We start from the raw sequence: 23,262 nt of genomic DNA on the forward strand, positions 1-23,262 counted from the left end.
CTCTATAATGTGTCCATTTTCTTTCTTTATTTATTTTTAACCTTTTTCTATGGTTTGTATGTAAACTTATTATTTAATTTATGTAAAGCACTTTGGTGTCAATGCAAACGTGCTATATAAATAAAGCAATAATAATAATAATAAAAACAACGATCTATTCTACATTTTCCTTGAACCTCATCCTCTTTGATCTCTCGTTTTCACACCTTACCCTTCCATATCTCTGTGTCTCCCTCTCCCCTGACTCTCAGTCTGAAGAAGGGTCTTGACCCAAAATGTCACCCGTTCCTTCTCATTAGAGTCATAGAGTGATACAGTGTGGAAACAAACAGGCCCTTCAGCCCAACTTGCCCACACTGGCCAACATGGCCCAAAGGTACTAGTCCCACTTTCCTGCACTTGGTCCATATCCCTCCAAACATGTCCTGTCCATGTACCTGTCTAACTGCTTCTTAAACTTTGGGATAGTCCCAGCCTCAACCACCTCCTCTGGCAGTTCGTTCCATACACCCACCACCCTCTGTGTGAAAAAGTTACCCCTCAGATTCTTATTAAATCTTTCCCCCTTCACCTTGAACACATGTCCTCTGGTCCTCGATTTGCCTACTCTGGGCATCTCCAGAGATAGGCAATAGACAATAGGTGCAGGAGTAGGCCATTCGGCCATTCAATGTGATCATGGCTGATCATCCCCAATCAGTACTTCGTTCCTGCCTTCTCCCCATATCCCCTGACTCCGCTATTTTTAAGAGCCCTATCTAGCTCTCTCTTGAAAGCATCCAGAGAACCTACCTCCACCGCCCTCTGAGGCAGAGAATTCCACAGACTCACCACTCTCTGTGAGAAAAAGTGTTTCCTTGTCTCCGTTCTAAATGGCTTACCCCTTATTCTTAAACTGTGGCCCCTGGTTCTGGACTCCCCCAACATTGGGAACATGTTTCCTGCCTCGAGCGTGTCCAAGCCCTTAACAAGCTTATATGTTTCAATGAGATACCCTCTCATCCTTCTAAATTCCAGAGTATACAAGCCCAGCTGCTCCATTCTCTCAGCATATGACAGTCCCGCCATCCCGGGAATTAACCTTGTAAACCTACGCTGCACTCCCTCAATAGCAAGAATGCCCTTCCTCAAATTAGGGGACCAAAACTGCACACAATGCTCCAGGTTGTCGTAGGTGGACGTCCTAATGAGTCGCCGGTTGTCGGTAGCTTGCCGTAGCTTGACGTCGACTAGGTGAATTAGAATTAGAATTAGAATTAGATTCTTTTATTGTCATTCAGACCTTTCGGTAGGTTGTTGTAGACATTGTCGTAGATATTGTCGTCGGGGGGGGGGGGGGGGGGGGTCCAGACGCCGGTTTTCGGCGACCTGTTTCGACTGTGACAGTCGCCAGCAGTTGCCAAAAAAATCGCCTAATTGGGACAGGCCCATAAGTTGGAAATGTACCTTCAAGTTTAGTTTAGAGATACAGCATGGAAACAGGCCCTTCGGCCCACCGAGTCCACGCCGAACATCGATCACCTGTTCACACTAGTTATCCCACTCCCTTACACACTAGGGGACAATTTACAGAAGCCAATTAACCTACGAACCCGCACGTCTTTGTAGTGTGGGAGGAAACCGGAGCGCCCGGAGGAAAACTCACGCAGGTCACAGGGAAAACGTGCAAACTCCGTACAGACAGCACCCGAGGTCAGGATCGAACTCGGGTCTCTGGCGCTGTGAGGCAGCAACTCTACCCGCTGCACCAGTGAAACAAAACCTGTTCTTTAATTTAAAGATCTGTATAATTGATATCAAATATTCGTCATAGATGGTTTTAATCACAGCCCCAGAATGTATTGTACAGTCTAAGGTCGAGCAGGACCTCGTGATGGATGGGTGACTGTACCATTATTGAACTAGTTAAGTTAAGTGCAGACATTTATATTTCAATTGCACCAGCAATCACCTGGGTTTTGCTTTGGTAGCGAATTTAATGCCGTTGACTCATCATTTAATCACAGAAACATGGAAACAGAGAAATATCGTTGCAGGAGTAGGCCATTCGGCCCATCGAGCCAGCACCGCCATTCAATGTGATCATGGCTGATCATCCACAATCAGTACCCCGTTCCTGCCTTCTCCCCATATCCCTTGATTCCGTTCGCCCTGAGAGGTAAATCCAACTCTCTCTTGAATAAATCCAGTGAATTGGCCTCTAATCATCGAGCTAGATAGGGCTCTTAAAGATAGTGGAGCCAGGGGGATATGGGGAGAAGGCAGGAACGGGGTACTGATTGGGGATGATCAGCCATGATCACATTGAATGGCGGTGCTGGCTCGGGGCCGGATTGCCTACTCCTGCACCTATTGTTTATAGTTTATTTTCGTACAGCACGGAAACAGGCCCTTCATCCCAACCCGCCCATGCCGAAAAAGATGCCCCATCTAAGCTAGTCCCATTTTCCCATGTTTGGCCCATATAGAGTAATGCAGCATGGAAACGGGTCCTTCGGCCCAACTTGCCCCTACCGACCAACATGACCATCTGCCCACGTATGGCTCTCTAAACCTGTCCTATCCATGTACCTGTACAAATGTCTTTTAAAGTGTCATGTTGTCACTTGTGGGCGGAGCACCAAGGCAAATTTCTTGTATGTGAATACTTGGCCAATAAACTTATTCTTATTCATTCACTCATTCATTCATTCATTCATTCAAATGATCAAAGTATCTGACTTTGCTACAATATCTTCTCTGGCAGCTCGTTCCATGCACCTATCACTCGCTGAATTAAAAAGTCCCCTGTCAGGCCCTTGTTAAATCTTTCCCCTCAACTTAAACCTACATAGTCTACAACACCTGCCTAGGATGTTGGTGAGGCCTCAAAAGAGTTCTGGGCACCGTGTTAAAGGAAAGATGTTGTCAAGCTGGAAAGGGCGCAGAGAAGATTGACGAGGATTGTGACGGCAATTTTCTAAACTTTACATTGTCCAACTTTTAATTCCCGTCACTACTCGGGGACGTGCTGGAGATATAGTTAACACGCTCACCGCACACGCCGATCGCATGAACGAATCTTCCAGTCGTTGTTTCTGGATTAATTGGTCTTTTAACGAAGTGCTGTATTTCCCGGCAATGAAGACGCACCCCCATTTAGACAGAGGGAGAGAGAGAGACAGAGAGAGAGAGACAGAGAGAGAGAGACAGACAGAGAGAGAGACAGAGAGAGAGACAGAGAGAGAGACAGAAAGAGAGACAGAGAGAGAGACAGAGAGAGAGACAGAGAGAGAGACAGAGACAATAGACAATAGGTGCAGGATTAGGCCATTTGGCCCTTCGAGCCACGCGCCCGGAGCCACGCGGCAGCGGTGAGTGAGTTGCTGGCATGAACCCCCGACCCCCTCCTTCTCAACACTCCTGCCCTCCCCGCAACTTTAACCCTGGCGGCCTGGCCGAGTTTACTACTTTGTGCGGCCCAGGCCGTGCTGACTAGAGCCAGACTCCCCTCGCACTCCCCACGCACGCCCCACGCACTCCCCACGCACTCCCCACGCACTCCCCACGCACTCCCCACGCAATCCCCACGCACTCCCCACGCGCTCCCCACGCGCTCCCCACGCGCTCCCCACGCGCTCCCCACGCGCTCCCCACGCGCTCCCCACGCGCTCCCCACGCGCTCCCCACGCGCTCCCCACGCGCTCCCCACGCGCTCCCCACGCGCTCCCCACGCGCTCCCCACGCGATCCCCACGCGCTCCCCACGCGCTCCCCACGCGCTCCCCACGCGCTCCCCACGCGCTCCCCACGCGCTCCCCACGCGCTCCCCACGCGCTCCCCACGCGCTCCCACGCGCTCCCCACGCGCTCCCCACGCGCTCCCCACGCGCTCCCCCACGCGCTCCCCACGCGCTCCCCACGCGCTCCCCACCGCTCCCCACCCGCTCCCCACGCGCTCCCCACGCGCTCCCCACGCGCTCCCCACGCGCTCCCCACGCGCTCCCCACGCGCTCCCCACGCGCTCCCCACGCGCTCCCCACGCGCTCCCCACGCGCTCCCCACGCGCTCCCCACGCGCTCCCCACGCGCTCCCCACGCACTCCCCACGCACTCCCCACGCACTCCCCACGCACTCCCCACGCATTCCCCACGCACTCCCCACGCACTCCCCACGCACTCCCCACGCACTTCCCACGCAGGGAATTCCACAAATTCACAACTCTCTGGATGAAAAAGTTGTTTCTCACCTCAGTCTTAAACGGCCTCCCCTTTATTCTAAGACTGTGGCCCCTGGTTCTGGACTCGCCCAACATTGGGAACATTTTTCCTGCATCTAGCTTGTCCAGTCCTTTTTATAATTTTATATGTTTCTATAAGATCCCCCCTTATCCTTCTAAACTCCAGTGAATACAAGCCTAGTCTTTTCAATCTTTCCTCATATGACAGTCCCGCCATCCCAGGGATCAATCTCGTGAACCTACGCTGCACTGCCTCAATCACAAGGATGTCCTTCCTCAAATTAGGAGACCAAAACTGTACACAATACTCCAGATGTGGTCTTACCAGAGCCCTATCAACTGCAGAAGAACCTCTTTACACCTATACTGAAATCCTCTTGTTATGTAGGCCAACATTCCATTAGCTTTCTTCACTGCCTGCTGTACCTATAAGCCAACTTTCAGTCACCGGTGTACAAGGACGCCCAGGTTTTGCTGCACCTCCCCCTTACCTAACCTAACCCCATTGAGATAATAATCTGCCCCCTTTCTTTTGCCACCAAAGTGGATAACCTCACATTTATCTATATTATACTGCATCTGCCACGCATCTGCCCACTCACTCAACCTGTCCAGGTCACCCTGCAACCTCCTAACATCCTCTTCACAGTTCACACTGCCATCCAGCTTTGTGTCATCCGCAAACTTGCTAGTGTTGCTCCTAATTCCCTCTTCCAAATCATTAATATATATGGTAAACAGTTGCGGCCCCAACACCGAGCCTTGCGGCACTCCATTCGCCACTGCCTGCCATTCTGAAAAGGACCCGTTCACTCCTACTCTTCCTGTCTGCCAACCAATTTTCTATCCACGTCAACACCCTACCCCCAATACCTTGGAGTGCAGGAGGATGAGGGGTGATCTTATAAAGGTGTATAAAATCATTAGAGGAATAGAGTCTCTTGCCCAGAGTAGGGGAATCAAGAACCAGAAAATATAGGTTTAAGATGAATGGTAAAAGATTTAATAGGAACCTGTGGGGTAAAGTTTTCACACAAAGGGTGGTGGGTGTATGGAACAAGCTGCTGGAGGAGGTAGTTGAGGCTGGGACCATCCCAACATTAAAGAAACATTTAGACAGGTTGATAGATAGGACAAGTTAGAAACATAGAAACATGGGAAAATAGGTGCAGGAGTAGGCTGTTCGGCACTTCAAGCCAGCACCACCATTCAATATGATCATGGCTGATCATCTAAAATAGTAAGATTAAACGAGAACTTACCAGTTTGAAGTTTGATCTGTATTTTATGAGGAGTTACGATGAGGGATTACGTGAAGAACCCGCTCAGTGCGCAGGCGCGGCATACTTCCAAGCAGCGGTGTGGAAGCACAGATAGACACAGTTATTTTGAAGTAAACATAGTAAAGATAAGGAGACATCAATTTATTAGTTTGATCCATATAATGAGGGTGGGAGCGGAGGACACGTAATCCCTCATCGTAACTCCTCATAAAATACAGATCAAACTTCAAACTGGTAAGTTCTCGTTTAATCTTACTATTTTACTTCGGAGTCACGTGAGTGACTACGTGAAGATTTCAAAGCTCTGTGATTTCAAACCGTGTAACAGTTTCATTTCACTCACTGCCGAAGTTCTTGAGGGAGGAAGTGTTATCGTAATCAACCAATGAGTCTATTTGTAGAAAAACACAATGGTATTTTTTAAACAATGACAACAAAGAATTAAGTTGCTCCCCTGGGCTTAAATTAAATATTTGCAGTTCGTAAATCTTTACTGCAAATAAACCAGGTTTTGCGAACGGCTTATTATAAAATTTCTGAACGGACTTTTCCGTCCCCACCATCCTGCTGTAGCCAGGATGTGGTCTATAGGCATGTCCATTCTTTAGCCGTCGACATGGATGCTGCCCTGGTGGAATAAAATTTGTACATGTTAGTGTTTATCCCAGCAGTTTCTAGCACCTGCTTGAGCCATCTCGCAATGGTTTGGCTCGTCACCCAACCATAAGGTTTTTGTGACTGACCCACAAGGCTTTTCATCTCCCTCGAATATTTTGGTTGTGTCTATGTAGGATAGTAGGTGGGTCATGGCACATAACCGTGGTTCTGGTGGGTAAGCCACGACTGGATTAGGTGTTCCTGGTCTGCTCTGTTTGATCAGTCGCTGGATAACGACAGATCTGGTCTGGAGCTGTGATCATGTTGTCCAGTCGCAATAGGTGTAGTGACTGGACCCTCTGAGCGGATACAAGTGCCATCAACATGAGCGTCTTTAGTGTAGCTTGCTCAAGGCCGGGGGATCTGGCTGGTGGCCATTCCCTGAGATATGTCAGGACCACACTGATATCCCAAATATGGGTATACCTGGGCTTAGGGCTTGATATTGTAAATGCCCTTCATCAGTTTTACCACCAGTGGATGGGATCCCATCGCCTGTTGTCCTGGCGCTGGTTTGAGATAAGCAGAAAGAGCACTCTGCGCTGTGTTGATGGCACTGTAGCTAATCCCTACATCGTGGTGTAGATAGGCCAGGAACTCCAGTATGTTGGTGGCTGTAGCTGTTGCGTATGTTGTCCCTGTTTCCTGGCAGTACTTCTCCCTTTTTTGATGCTGGTTAAGTACTGCCTCTTGGTGGATGTTCGAAGGGATGCCGACATGGTGGTAATGGTTTGTTTGGACAATCCCAGTTCCAGGTAAGGTCTGTTCAAACTTGCAACCCAGGCGTTTAATTTTCTCATGGCATGGGTGTTTAGCTTACCTGGTAGGTAAGTAGCTGATAGCCAAATATGTCTTTCGACACACCATTGCCAAATCATGTTGACCAATTTGTCGCATGATAATGATTTTATGCCACCCATATGGTTAATATAAGCCATCACCGTAGTATTTATCAATTTGTAACCGAACATGCAAGTGCTGCATATTAGATACATATGCTTTTAAACCATAAAAGGCGCCCAACATCTCTAGATAGTTAATGCCCAGTGTAAGTAGTAATGATGACTCTAGGTTAGTCCATCTACCACCTGTGCTGGATATGGAGTTAGTCGCTCCCCAGCCTTGAGCACTGGCATCTGTTTGAGTAACTAAAGTAGGGTTAGTGATAAAGATAGGGCTGAAACTATGCCAAACGTTTTCTGCCCACCACTGTAGCTCTGATATTGCTTCAGTGGGTAAGTTCATGACACGATCATAGTGACCTGTATGTCGTTTTATTGCCTGTACCTTTGCTTTCTGTAAATTTTTTGATAGTGCAAAGGTCCGAATTGTGTAGCCGGAAATGCTGCTACCATTTCCCCAATTACTCTTGCTACTTGTCGAATAGTTGGTCGCTCGTTGACCATTAAATTGTTGCATGATTGTGCTAATTCAACCATTTTTGCCTTTGGCAAGGTAACAGTCATATGGACTGAGTTAATTGTGAAGCCCAGGTAGTCCATGATAGTGGATGGCTTCAACTTAGATTTATCTGGATGTAGGACGAACCCCAGAGTTTCGAGGAGCTGTTTTGTAGCTGATACTGCTGCCACAGCCAATTCCATCGTTTTCCCTACTATCAGAATATCATCCAGATATGCCATGACAATATGTTTTTGTTTTCTTAGTATTGCCATGGCTGGGTTCAATATTTTGGTGAATAATCTTGGGCCTGAAGTTAGCCCATAGGGCAATGCTTTGTACCATCCAGATAAATTTTAGGTATCTGCGATGATCCTTGTATATGGGTACTAGATAGTAAGCATCTTTAAGATAAATGCTTGCCATGAAGTGTCCTTTGGAATTCAGTTGTTTGGCAGTAACATATGTCTCCATTTTGAAATGTATATACTTAACAAATTTGTTTAGTGATGTTAAGTCAATGATGATGCGACAGCCACCATCTTTTTTGGTTTTAGTGAATATATTCGATACAAATTCCAAAGGTTCATGTTTGGTCTTTTCGATGACCCCCTTTGTGATAAGTCTCACCAGTTCAGCTTGTCCCTCACGTTTCTCTTTGATGGAGGGAGAAATACCCTTTGGGGCCATTGTTGAACTGGCGGCGTTTTTTCTGACATGAATTGTATTTTATATCCACTAATGCTGTTGAGTATATACTTGTCACTCGTGACCATACCCCATGCTTCTTTAAACAAGTGTAATCTCCCCCCTGTTAATAAAGCACCCTTATTCTCTATATGCTGGTAGGGACCAGACCCACCTACCTCCATGGTTATTGGCGATTCTGTTTCTTCATTTTCCTGAAGATTTTGTTCTGACGTGCTGGCGATGTTGGGGGGAGGCACATTTTCCAGAGGGTCCGCTGCGGGCCCTGATCTAAAAAGATCTTTGGGGATAATTCAATTCAATTCAATTCAATTCAACTTTAATGTCATTGCACAAATACTGAGTATCGGTACAACGAAATGCAGTTTTGCGTCAGTCCGTAGTAGTGCAATATAGAAATTAAAAAAAAAAAAAAAAAAAGAGGATACAGAACAATAGAAAATGCAGAATAATTAAACAATGGGGACGGAGGGATCGGAGGAATCTATCGGCGGGACTCCGAGTTCAGCAATGCGACGGTATGATTGTAGAAGCTGTTCCTCATCCTACTGGTACGAGACCTGAGGCTCCTGTACCGCCTCCCTGATGGGAGGAGGGCAAACAGTCCATGATTGGGGTGGGAGGGGTCTTTAATGATCTTCCCAGCTCGTTTCAGACACCGTTTTCGGTGGAGGGCATCCATGGCAGGGAGCGGGGCGCCGATGATGTGCTGTGCGGTTTTCACCACCCGTTGTAGTGCCTGTGGCACGCCGGTGTTCAGTGTTATAGTGGTGGAGTTGAGGTTGTTGACCCTAACAGACTGTGGTCTGTTGGTGAGGAAATCCAGTGTCCAGTTGCAGAGGGAGGTGGAGATGCCAAGCCCGCTGAGTTTGGTGATCAAGCTGGCGGGGATGACAGTGTTGAAAGTGGAGCTGAAATCAATGAACAGCAACCTGATGTAGGAGTTGTTGTTGTCCAGGTGGGTCAGGGCAGAGTGTAGGGCCGCCGCTATGGCGTCCTCTGTAGACCTGTTGGCCCGGTAGGCAAACTGATGGGGGTCCAGTGTGGGGGGGAGGCTGGCTTTGAGGTGAGCCAAGATCAGCCGCTCAAAGCACTTAGCAATGACAGGGGTGAGTGCCACTGGGCGGAAATCGTTGAGGCTCCCTGTGGCTGACTGTTTGGGCACTGGCACGATGATTGATGTCTTGAGGCAAGTGGGGACAACACCCTGGGCCAGTGACAGATTGAAAATGTCGGTGAAGACTTGGGATAGTTGTCCAGCACATGCCCTAAGCACCCGGCCAGAGATGCCATCGGGGCCGGCAGCTTTGCGCTCATTCACCTTGCTCAGTGCATCTTGTACAGCAGAGGTGGAGAGACTGAGGGGTTGTTCATTTGGGGGTGGAGCAACTTTGATGGCTGGGGTTTTGTTATCACGGTCAAAGCGAGCATAGAAATGGTTTAGCTCGTCAGGAAGGGTGGCGTTGTCTGGGGGAGGGGTGTTAACTTTCTGGTAATCGGCAAGGGATTTGATTCCTTGCCACATGCGCCTGGGGTCAGAATTGTTATGGAAGTGCTCCTCAATCCGCCGTTTGTGATTGAGTTTGGCATTCCTAATTCCCATTTTCAGATTGGCCCTAGATGAGCTGTATCCCTCAGCGTCGCCAGATCTGAAAGCGGCATCGCGAGCCTTCAGTAGGAGTCTGACCTCCCTGCTCATCCACGGCTTCTGCTTAGGGAAGGTCTTTATTTCTTTGTGTGTAGTGACATTATCGGTGCAGAATTTTATATAGTCCATAACTGTTGAGGTGTATGAGTTGATGTCCACTTGTGAATTGAAGGTGGACTGGGTAGCAAACAGACTCCAGTCTGTCTGCTGAAACTGCTGCTGTAAAACAGAGACAGCCCCCTCAGGCCAGACCTTCACTGTCCTCGTGGTAGGTTTCACACGTCTGATCAGAGGTGTGTATTTGGGGAGCAGGAACAGAGAGAGGTGGTCAGACTGACCAAGGTGGGGGAGGGGGAGGGCTTTGTAGGCTTCAGTAATATTAGTGTAAACTAAGTCCAGAATATTGTTTCCTCTGGTTGGGCAGGAAACATGCTGATGGAACCTGGGGAGTACAGTTTTGAGGTCGGAGTGGTTGAAATCTCCCGCAACAATAAATGCCCCCTCTGGGTGAGCAGATAGATTTTTGCTGATAGCAGCTTGCAGCTCTTCCATTGCTAGCCTGGCATTAGCGTCCGGGGGTACATAGACTGCGGTGATAACAGTCGATGAGAATTCTCTTGGCAAATAGAAGGGCCTGCACTTTAACATCAGGTATTCCAGGTCAGCAGAGCAGTGGCTACCAATCCTAACGATGTCCGTACACCATGAGTTGTTCACATAGATGCACAGTCCGCCGCCCTTGGTCTTACCGGAGTCCTCCGCTGTTCTGTCGGCCCTGAAGACAGTGCGCCCCTCCAGCTCGATGGCGTTGTCCGGGATGTTGCCGTTGAGCCATGTTTCAGTAAAGACCATGGCGTTGCAGTCAGTGATCCGTTTATGTGAGGTGATCCGCAGCCTTAGTTCATCGATTTTACTCACCAAGGATCGGACATTCGCGAGGAAAATGCTGGGCAGAGCTGGCTGGTGAGGATTTAATTTCAGCCTAGCTCGATGTCCTCCCCGCTTCCCACGTCTTTGTTTGCGGTCCCTGCGCCGCCTCCGGGCACTACCTGTCGGGGAAGCTGGCCCGCTAGACCACGCTGTCCTGGAGATCTCCGGCGGCAGTTGGAAGTCGCATCGGGGGCTCGTTATGCAGAGACGGCCGAGCTCTAATAGCTCCTGACGGCTGTATAGAGTCTTCGCTCGGGTGCTCCGGGCGAAAACTAAGGTAATGATTAACAGACAAATAACTAAATTACAAATACTACGGAGACGCAGAGCCTCGCGTTGTGCACGCGACGCCATCTTGGTCTAATGTGCGGACCCTAAGCGTTCACCAGTCCCATATTGCGGACGTCGACTGGTGGATGCCGTGGGGTGCTGCCGCTTGGGTATTGGAGGTCTTGGTTTGCTCGTCCCGGGGCCTGCCCTCATTAGGCCGAAGGTTTTTGATGCTTCCTCCATCTCCTTCAGTTTTTTATTGAGATCTTTCCCAAATAGCAGCGCGTCCGTCTCCGCAGCTGGGGCTTTACACAAGCCAGCAAATTTGGGATTGAGGGCAGGTCTTATGTTTCCCTCCGGAGATTGTTGATCTCAAATTGTGTGGTACACATTAATGCCAGCACATCCTGCTGGCAGGTATCCATCTCCGTGGTCTCCACGGAACGAGCAAAGGCTGTGATGGCCGACGTCAGGAGCCTTAGGATCCGCTGTAGCTTGAGTTCTTGGGTACCGGATGTGTGACCCCACATGCCCCCAGATTTGGCTGTTGACACTTTTTACTTTGAGGGCCTCACAGTTTTCTGGTGCTGTGTGTTGTTTCAGCACCTCAGCGAGCACCTTTTCCAGTAATGGTTTATTGGATAGATGGTTGATGCTGGCCGCCATTCTTGGTTCCAGCGGTGCTCCAGCCCGTGAGGTTGCTACAAAGCGGTCCATCACACCCAACAGCTCTTCCTGTTCCTGCACCCCTGGCATACTCCCGAATTCTTCCGCCTGCCCCTGTTCCAGACCAGCCCAGCCCTGGTCACCAATGCTAGCCTCCAGTAATGAGGGAGCAGAGGGCAGTGCATGAAACACTGTGGAGGGGGTGCCTGACCTCCCTCCGCGAGAGCGCTCTTTCTGCGCATCTCGCTGGAGCTGCTCCAATAGCTGTTGGATGCAGCTCAGGCGGCTGTCTCTCCTCCATTTAGGTGGAGACATGTCCCCGTCCGACGAATCGGACGCCACCGGCCGGATGCCTGTTCGGATGGCTAGACATCCAGCCCGCAGTTCAGGCACTAGTGGGACTGGGCTCGGCGCGGTGATGGGGATAGCGGAACGCCCGGTAATTGTTCCTACCGCCTTCTTCGCGAGCTTTTGTGCCTTGTAGTAGCGAGAGCGCCCCTCAATCAGCGCGTCTCGCAGGCACCTGCTCCGTGAGCCGCTCCAGCGGCTCAGGCGGCTCTCTCTCCCCCCGTGCGGACGGAGAGACGTCCCGTCCGAAATCGGGAACACCTGCCGGACGCCTCTTCGGGTGGCTATGCATCCAGCCCGCTGCTCAGGTGCTAGCGGGCTGGGCTCGGCACGGTGTCGGGGAATAGAGGAACACCGGGTCGTTCCACCGCCTGTTGCTGCCCCCCTCCCCGACGGGAAAACGTTCTTCCTTGAACGGGGGACAGTTTTGTTCCAGAGTCTTTTTCTCTGCCTGTAAAAACACAAGCAGAAAAAAGGCTCACCTGTAAAAGAAACCCGACCTCAGGGTACTCACCTGACGGTCCGTTTCATTCTGTAGCGGGAGCGCCTAACTCCCGTTGCAGCCGCTGTTGCACTGCTGGCGTAATGCCGCGCCTGCGCACTGAGCGGGTTCTTCACGTAGTCACTCACGTGACTCCGAAGTAAAATCAGTACCCGTTCCTGCTTTTTCCCCATATTCCTAGATTCCTTTAGTCCTAAGAGCTAAATCTAACTCTCTTGAAAACACCCAGTGAATTGGTCTCCACTGGCTTCTGTGGCAGAGAATAGTAAGATTAAACGAGAACTTACCAGTTTGAAGTTAGATCTTTATGTTATGAGTAACGTTGAGGGATTACTTGAAGAACCCGCCAGGACGCATGCGTGTCAATCTTCAAAGCAGCTGTGTGAAATCACAGATAACAGTAAATGAACTGAACATAGTAAGATTAGAGAAATAGGATACCAGTTGAACTTTATGATCAAGGGTCGGCGTGGAGGGCACGTAATCCCTCAACGTTACTCCTCATAAAATAAAAATCAAACTTCAAACTGGTAAGTTTTCGTTTAATCTTACTATTTTATTTCGGAGTCACGTGAGTGACTACGTGAAGATTTTAAAGCTCTGTGATTTCATGCCGTGGAAACGAGTCCAGGCATCATACACAGCATCAGTGGACCAATGATGAGTGAACATTAATATAGCATTCAGACATGACATAGATATAGACATGTTGATGCTATTGATGAACAACAGTGGGAATCGTAACCTCCCTCAACCTGGAGGAAGTATGAACCAAAACATAGAGTTGGCAAATACCGCCGATCTGGCAATGGGTTTATTCTGAATATTTGTACAGATTAATAGTTTGACCATCCTGCAGCCGCTAGGTTGTGGTCCATAAGCCTGCTGCTGAGGTATAGCGGTTCTGGTAGAATGAGACTCAATTTCAATGTACACTCCTGTATATGCCAGACCCATTTAACCCTCTGGAGAAGGTTCATAGTGATTCCTTCTAACGAGGTTTTATGTAACTAACAATATTGCTAGTCAGTGTAAATATTCAAACCAGTTTAAGTATTGCCAACTTGTATCCGTGACGGGAGACATCATCGATGTGGCTCCATACCTTTATCCGAATGGGAGGACTTATGCAACCCGACCCAGGAGCTGCCTCAACCATGTGTGCATGATTTTGTACTTCTGCTCCTGGGAGGTAGAGGAGCTCGAGTACGGGGTTGGCGCATCTTCCAGGAAGGCAGTTCTAGGCTATGGCCTAAAAAAGACCTTTGTCCTGGTTGTACGGCCTTCAAGCTTTCACCAGCTTCAGTGCATCGTGGTTTGCTGGTGGGTGCGTAGGGGTGCTGCCGCCGGAGATGTGAAGTCTTGTGTGATGATGTGGCCTTCCTGAGCCCGATGGCCCTCGTCGAGCTCCTGCTGCTGGTTGTGTTATTCCTGCACCCCCTGCACACTTGTGGTATCTTCAGCCAAAAACCCCTGTCTTCAGAGTCAGCCCAGAAGTGACTCCTAATGCTCCCCTCTGTCGAGGGAGATGCATTATGCAGCCCTCAATAAGGTGCTGCCTTGGGCGTCCTAGGACCCCATGGTGACTAGACTCCATATACCGGAGCATGTCACATTGGAGCATCAACCGCTCCATGCGGGATATGCGATCACAGTGCTCCCGCCGGCGGTGAGTCTTCACAGCCCGACTTGTCCGGGTCTTCGGGCCTGCCCGACTTTGCTTGGCCTTCCCGTCAGTCTGAGGTGTCGATTCCGACTGTGCAGGTGCCAGGTCGGAGACTGATGATCGCTTAGCGGTCCAGGTGTAGCCAACCGCTGCTGACTGCCCGCACTCCCGCGGTCCTCCACAGTCAGTCTCCATTTGGACTTAGTCCATGGTTCCTTTCCTGTAACACATCCTCACAGAAATAGAACTCAACATCCTGAGAGTAAAGGATTTACCTGCAGGTCCTGTTTTAAACCTTCTGCTGCGGGGGCAACGCTCCACCCCCCTTCGAGCTTGGCCTCGAGGTCCTTGTATGCAGCCGGGGTTACCTTGTAGTCGGGCCTCCCCCCGGCGTGCTGGATATCCCCGCGGTCCCTGTGAAAGGGGTAGCCGCGATATACATTGTCGGGTGGTATCCCCGCTATATAGGTGCCACTGGCACCAGTATGAAGCCGCTGGCTCCAACGGTCGGAGAGACGACTTCTCCGCCGCCCGCTACCCATATTTTGTGGTCTTTCAAGCGGCTGTGTGTCGGGGTTTCCCCGCTGTGTTTCCCAGGCGCTGGTAATATGAGGCTGCTGGCTCCAACGCCAGCGGCCCGAGAGGCGAATTCGCCGCCGCCCGCTCCCGCATTCCGCGGTCTTTAATGCGGCTATATGTCGGGTATGCCCGAGGTCGTGACCGGTATTCCCTTGACTGGGTCCTCCGGACTTCGCCCCGGGCTTTAACAGGGCCTCTAGGTAGAGGTTCCTGTAGGAAGATAAAACCTGGAAAACTTCCCTTCAGGTCTGACTGTTGGCTGGAGAATCACGTTCACCCTGCCGTACGCAATGCGTTAGACGATACGACCCGCATGCGTCCTGGCGGGTTCTTCACGTAGTCACTCACGTGACTCCGAAGTAAAATTCCACAGACTCACAACTCTCTGGGTGAAGCAGTTTTTCCTCATCTCAGTTCTAATTGCCTCAAATGGCTTATTCTTAAACTGTGGCCCCTGGTTCTGGCTCCCCCAACATTGGGAACATTTATCCTGCATCTGATGGGACTGAAGGCTGATAAATCCCCAGGGCCTGATGGTCTGCATTCTAGAGTACTTATGGAAGTGGCTCTAGAAATCGTGGATGCATTGGTGATCATTTTCCAATGTTCTATAGACTCAGGATCAGTTCCTGTGGATTGGAGGATAGCTAATGTTATTGCACTTTTTAAGAAAGGCGGGAGAGAGAAAACAGGGAATTATAGACCAGTTAGCCTGACATCGGTGGTGGGGAAGATGCTGGAGTCAATTATAAAAGATGAAATAGCCGCACATTTGGATAGCAGTAACAGGATCAGTCCAAGTCAGCATGGATTTACGAAGGGGAAATCATGCTTGACTAATCTTCTGGAATTTTTTGAAGATGTAGCTAGGAAAATGGACAAGGGAGAGCCAGTGGATGTAGTGTACCTGGACTTTCAAAAAGCATTTGATAAGGTCCCACATAGGAGATTAGTGGGCAAAATTAGGGCACATGGTATTGGGGGTAGAGTGCTGACATGGATAGAGAAGTGGTTGGCAGACAAGAAACAAAGAGTAGGGATTAACAGGTCCCTTTCAGAATGCCAGGCAGTGACTAGTGGGGTACCGCAAGGCTCGGTGCTGGGACTGCAGCTATTTACAATAAACATCAATGATTTGGATGAAGGGATTCTAAGTAACATTAGCAAATTTGCAGATGACACAAAGCTGGGTGGCAGTGTGAACTGTGAGGAGGATGCTATGAGAATGCAGGGTGACTTGGACAGGCTGGGGGAGTGGGCAGATGCATGGTAGATGAGGTTTAATGCGGATAAATGTGAGGTTATCCACTTTGGTAGCAAAAACAGGAAGGCAGATTACTATCTAAATGGCGTCAAGTTGGGAAAAAGGGAAGTACAACGGGATCTGGGTGTGCTTGTACATCAGTCACTGAAAGTAAGAACGCAGGTACAGCAGGCAGTGAAGAAAGCTAATGGCATGTTGGCCTTCATTGCGAGAGGATTTGAGTTTTGGAGTAAGGAGGTCCTACTGCTGTTATACAGGGCCCTGGTGAGACCACACCTGGAGTATTGTGTGCAATTTTTGTCTCCGAATTTGTGGAAGGACATTATTGCTATTGAGGGAGTGCAGCGTAGGTTCACCAGGTTAAATCCCGGGATGGTGGGACTGACATATGCTGAAAGAATGGGTCGACTGGGCTTGTATTCACTGGAATTTGGAAGGATGAGAGGCAATCTTATATAAACATATAAAATTCTTAAATGATTGGACAGGTTAGAAGCATGAAAAATGTTCCCGATGTTGGGGAGTCCTAACCACCGGGTCAAAGTTTAAGAAATAAGGGGTAGGCCATTTAGGACTGAGATGAGGAAAACAAAATTCACCCAGAGTGTTGTGAATCTCTGGAATTCTCTTCCACAGAAGGCAGCGGAGGCCAATGCACTGGATTGGAATGGGCTGACGTGTAGTACGCAACGGAGCGGAACGTGGGCCTTTTTTTCATCCATTTCAGTAACCCGACCCAACCCGACCTCATGTTTCGCTTGGGCAGTTTGTACCCAGCGGTATGAACATTGACCTCTAATTTCAGGTAGTCCCTACTGTCTCCTCCCCTTCTCAGCTCTCCCTCTTGCCCTCTGGCTCCTTCCCTTCCTTTCTTCTTCCCCCCCCCCCCCTCCCCCTCCCCCCCACCTTCACATCAGTCTGAAGCAAAGATCCTACAGCGAGCAAGATAGCACACTCGACGAAAAATATGTAGTACGGTCATGGGCAGATTCATGGGTAATTTAATGACGATTTCCATAACCGGCTTCCGTCTCCGCATCAAAGGTCCCATAGCGGAGCAAAGATAACTAGTGCGGAGACGGAAGATGGTTACAGAAATATCCTCGTAAAAATAAAAGTTATTTGGAAAAAATCTTCTCGTCATTTTCAGAACTTTAATTTATTAACACAAACGTTTCACTGAGTGCTGGAGTAACTCAGCGAAATATGAGGTGCTGCTCCTCCAATTTCCAGTGGTCCTCACTCTGGCCATGGACGGGTCAGCATGGGCAAGTTGGGCCGAAGGGTCTGCGCTGTGCCTCTTAACTAAAGCAAACGAACTTGTAACCCCCAAGGTATGAATGAGGAGAGACGCACGGCATCATATGTTGAGAGGGTTATTTTAAACTTGTGCACGACACCGTGCTTGGCAGGAGGGAGTGATGCATATGCTCATGTCTATCTATTCTCAACCCCGAGTTCCACACAGATCAGTTGACAAGAATATAGGCTGGAATTTTACAGAGAAATGCCAAGAATAGAAGTTGACTCAGGTGATGTAGAATCCACTCGTGCACAATCAGGCAACGTTCTCAAAGGCATGGTTGTTTGAATGAGACATTTTAAGGACCTGTCCCACTTAGGCGATTATTTAGGCGACTAGGTTGTCTGTCGCCACATGGTGTCGCCTGTATGGTCGTGAGTCGTCTCCTCAGTCGCCCAAAGAGTCGTAGTGCCTTTCTGGGTGCTTTCAAGAGAGAGCTAGATAGGGCTCTTAAAAATAGCGGAGTCAGGGGATATGGGGAGAAGGCAGGAACGGGGTACTGATTGGGGATGATCAGCCATGATCACATTGAATGGCAGTGCTCTACCTGCTGTTCTCTGTAGATTTAATATTTGTTTCAGTTTGCCAGGTGTTACTTTGGGAAAACCTCTGTCCCATATTGAAAAGGCTAGAGAGAGAGAGAGGGCTTTTGACCCTTCGGCCCACAATGTCCGTGCTGTACACGATGCCAAGACCAACTCCCCTCTGCCTGCACGTGATCCATGTCCCTGCATATCCATGTGCCGATCCAAAAGCCTCTTAAACACCACTATCGTATCTGCCTCCACCACCACCCCTGGCAGCGCGTTCCAGGCACCCACCACCCTCTGTGTAAAAATAACCTGCCCCGCACATCTCCTTTAAACGTTGCCCCTCTCACCTTAAAGCTGCGCCCTCTAGTGGTGGACATTTCCACCCTGGGAAGAAGGTTCTGACTGTCCACAAAGGTTTCACAATGGTTTCACAAATGGTTTCTCAAAGAGAAGGCAGGTACAGGATAAGAGAAGGCAGGTACAGGATACTGAGTTGGATGATCAGCCAAGATCATATTGAATGGCGGTGCTGGCTCGAAGGGCCGAATGGCCTACTCCTGCACCTATTTTCTATGTTTCTATGTTTGCCCTATCTACGCCTCTCATAATTTTACATACTTCGATCGAGTCTCCCCTCGAGCTCTGACGTTCCAGAGAAAACAATCCCAAGTCTGTCCAACCTCGTCCCGTAGCTGAACCCCTCTAATCCCGGTAAACCTCCTCTGCACCCTCTCCAAAGGACGGAATGCAATTGGACTCCTGTGAGCATCGTCTTGGCTTGGATAGCATTTCTAACACTTCTTCCTTGAATCTAATTTTATTCCATTCTCATTAACCTGCACCAATTTACACACAAGCTCTGTTTTTCACAAGTAATGAGTATCAGACCAGATGGTGACTCTTGTTCCTTGGAATTCTTCTTGTCGATCGTTACATTATTCTCAGTGGGGGAGAGCGCGTAGGCCTTTTGTGAAAGTGAAGGGATTAAAATCACGGAAAAATGTAACATGTGCCAGATAAAGCATCCCGCAACATAACTTCCAGACCTCAATGCGTTGTCCCACCCCCCCCCCCCCCCCCCCCCCCCCCCGCGACTACAGAGTGAAAATTACCCAGCAGAGAGCAGGTTCGCAGGTCAATAAGTTAATGACTCGATTACAGAGATATTAATATGGTTTCACAAATTAGAGGCAGCAAAAAAGCAAGGAGAGAAAACTATAATCACGGGAGAATGAGGAAAGGTTTTAATTTTGGTCTTGGTGTGCAGATACATCGTGTGTGTGTGCGTTTTAAAATCACGAGAGGAAAAGAGCGGGTAGATGCACAGGAGAATGAGGATGAGAGGGAGAGATAGATCCTCCATCATTAAATGGAGGAGCAGACTTGATGGGCCGAATGGCCTAATTCTGCTTCTATCACTTTATGAGTCTCTCGCCCAGAGTAGGGGAATCGAGGACCAGAGGACATAGGTTCAAGGTGAAGGGGAAAAGGTTTAATAGGAATCTGAGGGGTAACATTTTTACACAAAGGGTGGTGGGTGTATGGAACATAGACATAGACATAGACAAAGAAAATAGATGCAGGAGGAGGCCATTTGGCCCTTCGAGCCAGCACCGCCATTCATTGTGATCATGGCTGATCGTCCCCAATCAATAACCCGTGCCTGCCTTCTCCCCATGTCCCTTGATTCCACTAACCCCTAGAGCTCTATCTAATTCTCTCTTAAATCCATCCAGTGATTTGGCCTCCACTGCCCTCTGTGGCAGGGAATTCCACAAATTCACAACTCTCTGGGTGAAATTTTTTTTCTCACTCAGTCTTAAATGGCCTCCCCTTTATTCAGTCTGTGGCCCCTGGTTCTGGATTCGCCCAACATTGGGAACATTTTTCCTGCTAGCTTGTCCAGTCCTTTTATAATTTTATATGTTTCCATAAGATACCCCCTCATCCTTCTAAACTCCAGTGAATACAAAACTAGTCTTTTCAATCTTTCCTCAAATGACAGTCCCGCCATCCCAGGGATCAATCTCGTGAACCTACGCTGCACTGCCTCAATCACAAGGATGTCCTTCCTCAAATTAGGAGACCAAAACTGTACACAATACTCCAGATGTGGTCTCACCAGAGTCCTATACAACTGCAGAAGAACCTCTTTACTCCTATACTGAAATCCTCTTGTTCTGAACGAGCTGCCAGAGGTGGTAGTTGAGGCTGGGAGTATCCCATCGTTTAAGAAACATTTAGACAGGTACATGGATAGGACAGGCTTGGAGGGACATGGACCAAAAGCAGGCAGGAGGGACCTGTGTAGATGGGACATGTTGGCCAGTGCGGGCAAATCGGGTCGAGGGTACACAAAAATGCTGGAGAAACTCAGCGGGTGCAGCAGCATCTATGGAGCGGGTCGAGGGGCCTGTTTCCACACTGTATCACTCTATAACATAGCGGAAACAGGCCCTTCGGCCCTTCGGCCCACGCTGACCGGCGATCCCCGTACACTAGATCTATCCCACGCGCAAGGGACAATTTTCAATTTTTACAGAACCCAAGTAACCTAGAAAACCGCACGTCTTTGGGATGTGGGAGGAATCCGGAGCACCTGGAGAAAACCCAATCGGTCACACAGATAAAACCTGCAAACTCCGCACAGACAGCAGCCATAGCCAGGATGGAACCCGGGTCTCGGGCACTGTGAGGCAGCAACTCTACCGCTGCGCCACCGTGTCTTACCTGTAATGTAGCTAAGTAGACATGAAAACTGGAGCAACAACACTTCATATTCCTCTTGGGTAGCTTGCATCCCAGCGGTATGAACATTGCCTTCTCCAATTCCTACTCCTCTCTCCTCGTTGTGGCGGTCTCAGTCTCACCCCACGACAGAAGGGGGAGGAGTTAGACAATAGACAATAGATAATAGGTGCAGGAGTAGGCCATTCGGCCCTTCGAGCCAGCACCGCCATTCAATGTGATCATGGCTGATCATCCCCAATCAGTACCCCGTTCCTGCCTTCTCCCCATATCCCCTGACTCCGCTATCTTTCAGAGCCCTATCTAGCTCTCTCTTGAAAGTATCCAGAGAACCGGCCTCGTTCAGAGGCAGGGAATTCCACAGACTCACAACTCTCTGTGTGAAAAAGTGTTTCCTCGTCTCCGTTCTAAATGGCTTACCCCTTAGTCTTAAACTGTGGCCCCTGGTTCTGGACTCCCCCAACATCGGGAACATGTTTCCTGCCTCTAGCGTGTCCAAACCCTTAACAATCTTATTTATTTCAATAAGATAACCTCTCATCCTTCTAAACTCCAGAGTGTACAAGCCCAGCCGCTCCATTCTCTCAGCATATGACAGTCCCGCCATCCCGGGAATTAACCTGGTGAACCTAAGCTGCACTCCCTCAATAGCAAGAATGTCCTTCCTCAAATCAGGGGACCGAAACTGCACAGTTTGTACAGTTTGATAGCCACAGGGAAGGAGGATCTCCTGTGGCGTTCTGTGCTGCATCTTGGCGGAACCAGTCCGTTGACTCCTCAGGTTGACCAGTGTGTCATGGAGGAGGTGAGCTGTATTGTCCAGGATGCTCCGCAGTTCGAGGAGCATCCTCCCCTCCAAGACCAACCTCCCATGAATCCAACTCCAACTCCGCCCCCAGGACGGAGTCAGCCTTCCGGATGAGTTTTTTTTTCTTCTTTTATTTTTTTAATTAAAAACGTTTTTTGTTTTTTTTGAATTAATTTTATTAGAGGCAATTGCACAGGGATAAGGCGATCGACATAACAATTTGTTGATCCTAAACTTGTGAACATGTAATTTTTCTCACCTTATCCTCCATTTGCCGCACCTTTGTCCACTCCTTTGTCTCATCTACGTTCCCCCATGTGTTCTCTCCACAACTTTGTGTCATCAGCTACTTTAGCGAACACGCCCTCAGTCTCTTCACCCAAATCATTGAGATATTTAGGGAAAGGCTGAGGTTCCAAACCCACTATTATATTTTCGGCAACTTGAACTTAGACGACAAAAAGTCCTGGCCACTGCCCAGTCCATCGCCGGCTCTGTCCTCCCCACCGTTGAAGGGATCTATCGCAGTCGCTGCCTCAAAAAGGCAGCCAACATCATCAAGAACCCACACCATCCTGGCCACACACTCACCTCACCACTGCCATCAGGAAGAAGGTACAGGAGCCTGAAGACTGTAACGTCCAGGTTCAAGAACAGCTACTTCCCCACAGCCATCAGGCTATTAAACACATCGAATAAGCTCTGAGCTCTGAACTGAAAAAGACTATATCATTATTTGTTATTTGCACTATATTTGTTGTTTACACAGCAAGGGCCAGGAAGCGAGCAGGCAAGATCATCTCTGACCCCTCTCACCCTGGCCACAAACTCTTTGAATCACTTCCCTCTGGAAGGCGACTCTGGATTGTCAAAGCTGCCACAGCCAGACATAAAAACAGTTTTTATCCACGAGTAGTTGCTCTACTCAACAGCCAAAAATCTGTAGCCTCCCTCTGATCTGGTATTTTGGTGATTCACATGCTTGATCAATGGTGTTTTATCATTAATGTCTTATTATTATTAACATTTAGTGTTTTCTGAGTCATTCGTAACTGTCACTCTATGTCATGTTGTTACTCGTGGGCGGAGCACCAAGGTAAATTCCTTGTATGTGAATACTTGGCCAATAAACTTACTGACTTATTGAACTTTTTCTGTTTTTTTCCCGTTATATACAATGATTACATATTCACATATTCTGTTGTGCTGCAGCAAGTAAGAATTTCATTGTCGTATCCGGGACATATGACAATAAAACACTCTTGACGTGACTCTTGTCTTGCTAAAGGGAATTAAAGATCTGTTTACGCCAACTCTCTGTCGACAGATGACCAGCCAGGATCCCACATCTTATCGCCCACACCATCAGCATTCAATTTTCACCAAAGTAACCATCTATTCCTAACAGATGATTTATCTGTCCCCAAAACCATGTTTAGCTGAGTTTAGTTTAGAGAATACTGCGTGGAGACAGGCCCTTCGGCCCATCGAGCCCGCGCCGACCAGCGATTCCCGTACACCAGTCCTACACACTAGGGACAACTTGCAATTTAACCAAGCCTGCAATTAACTGACAAACCTGTACGTCTTTGGAGTGTGGGAAGAACCAGCCAGGTGACCATCCAAAATCCCATCGACCCCAGCATCTTAATGCCCACATCATCATTATTCAATGTTGTACCATCAATCCCTAACAGATGACTTATCTTGACCCAAAGCCATGTTTTAGCT

Source organism: Amblyraja radiata, chromosome 2, assembly GCF_010909765.2.
Source record: "Amblyraja radiata isolate CabotCenter1 chromosome 2, sAmbRad1.1.pri, whole genome shotgun sequence".
NCBI classification, from domain to species: Eukaryota; Metazoa; Chordata; class Chondrichthyes; order Rajiformes; family Rajidae; genus Amblyraja; species Amblyraja radiata.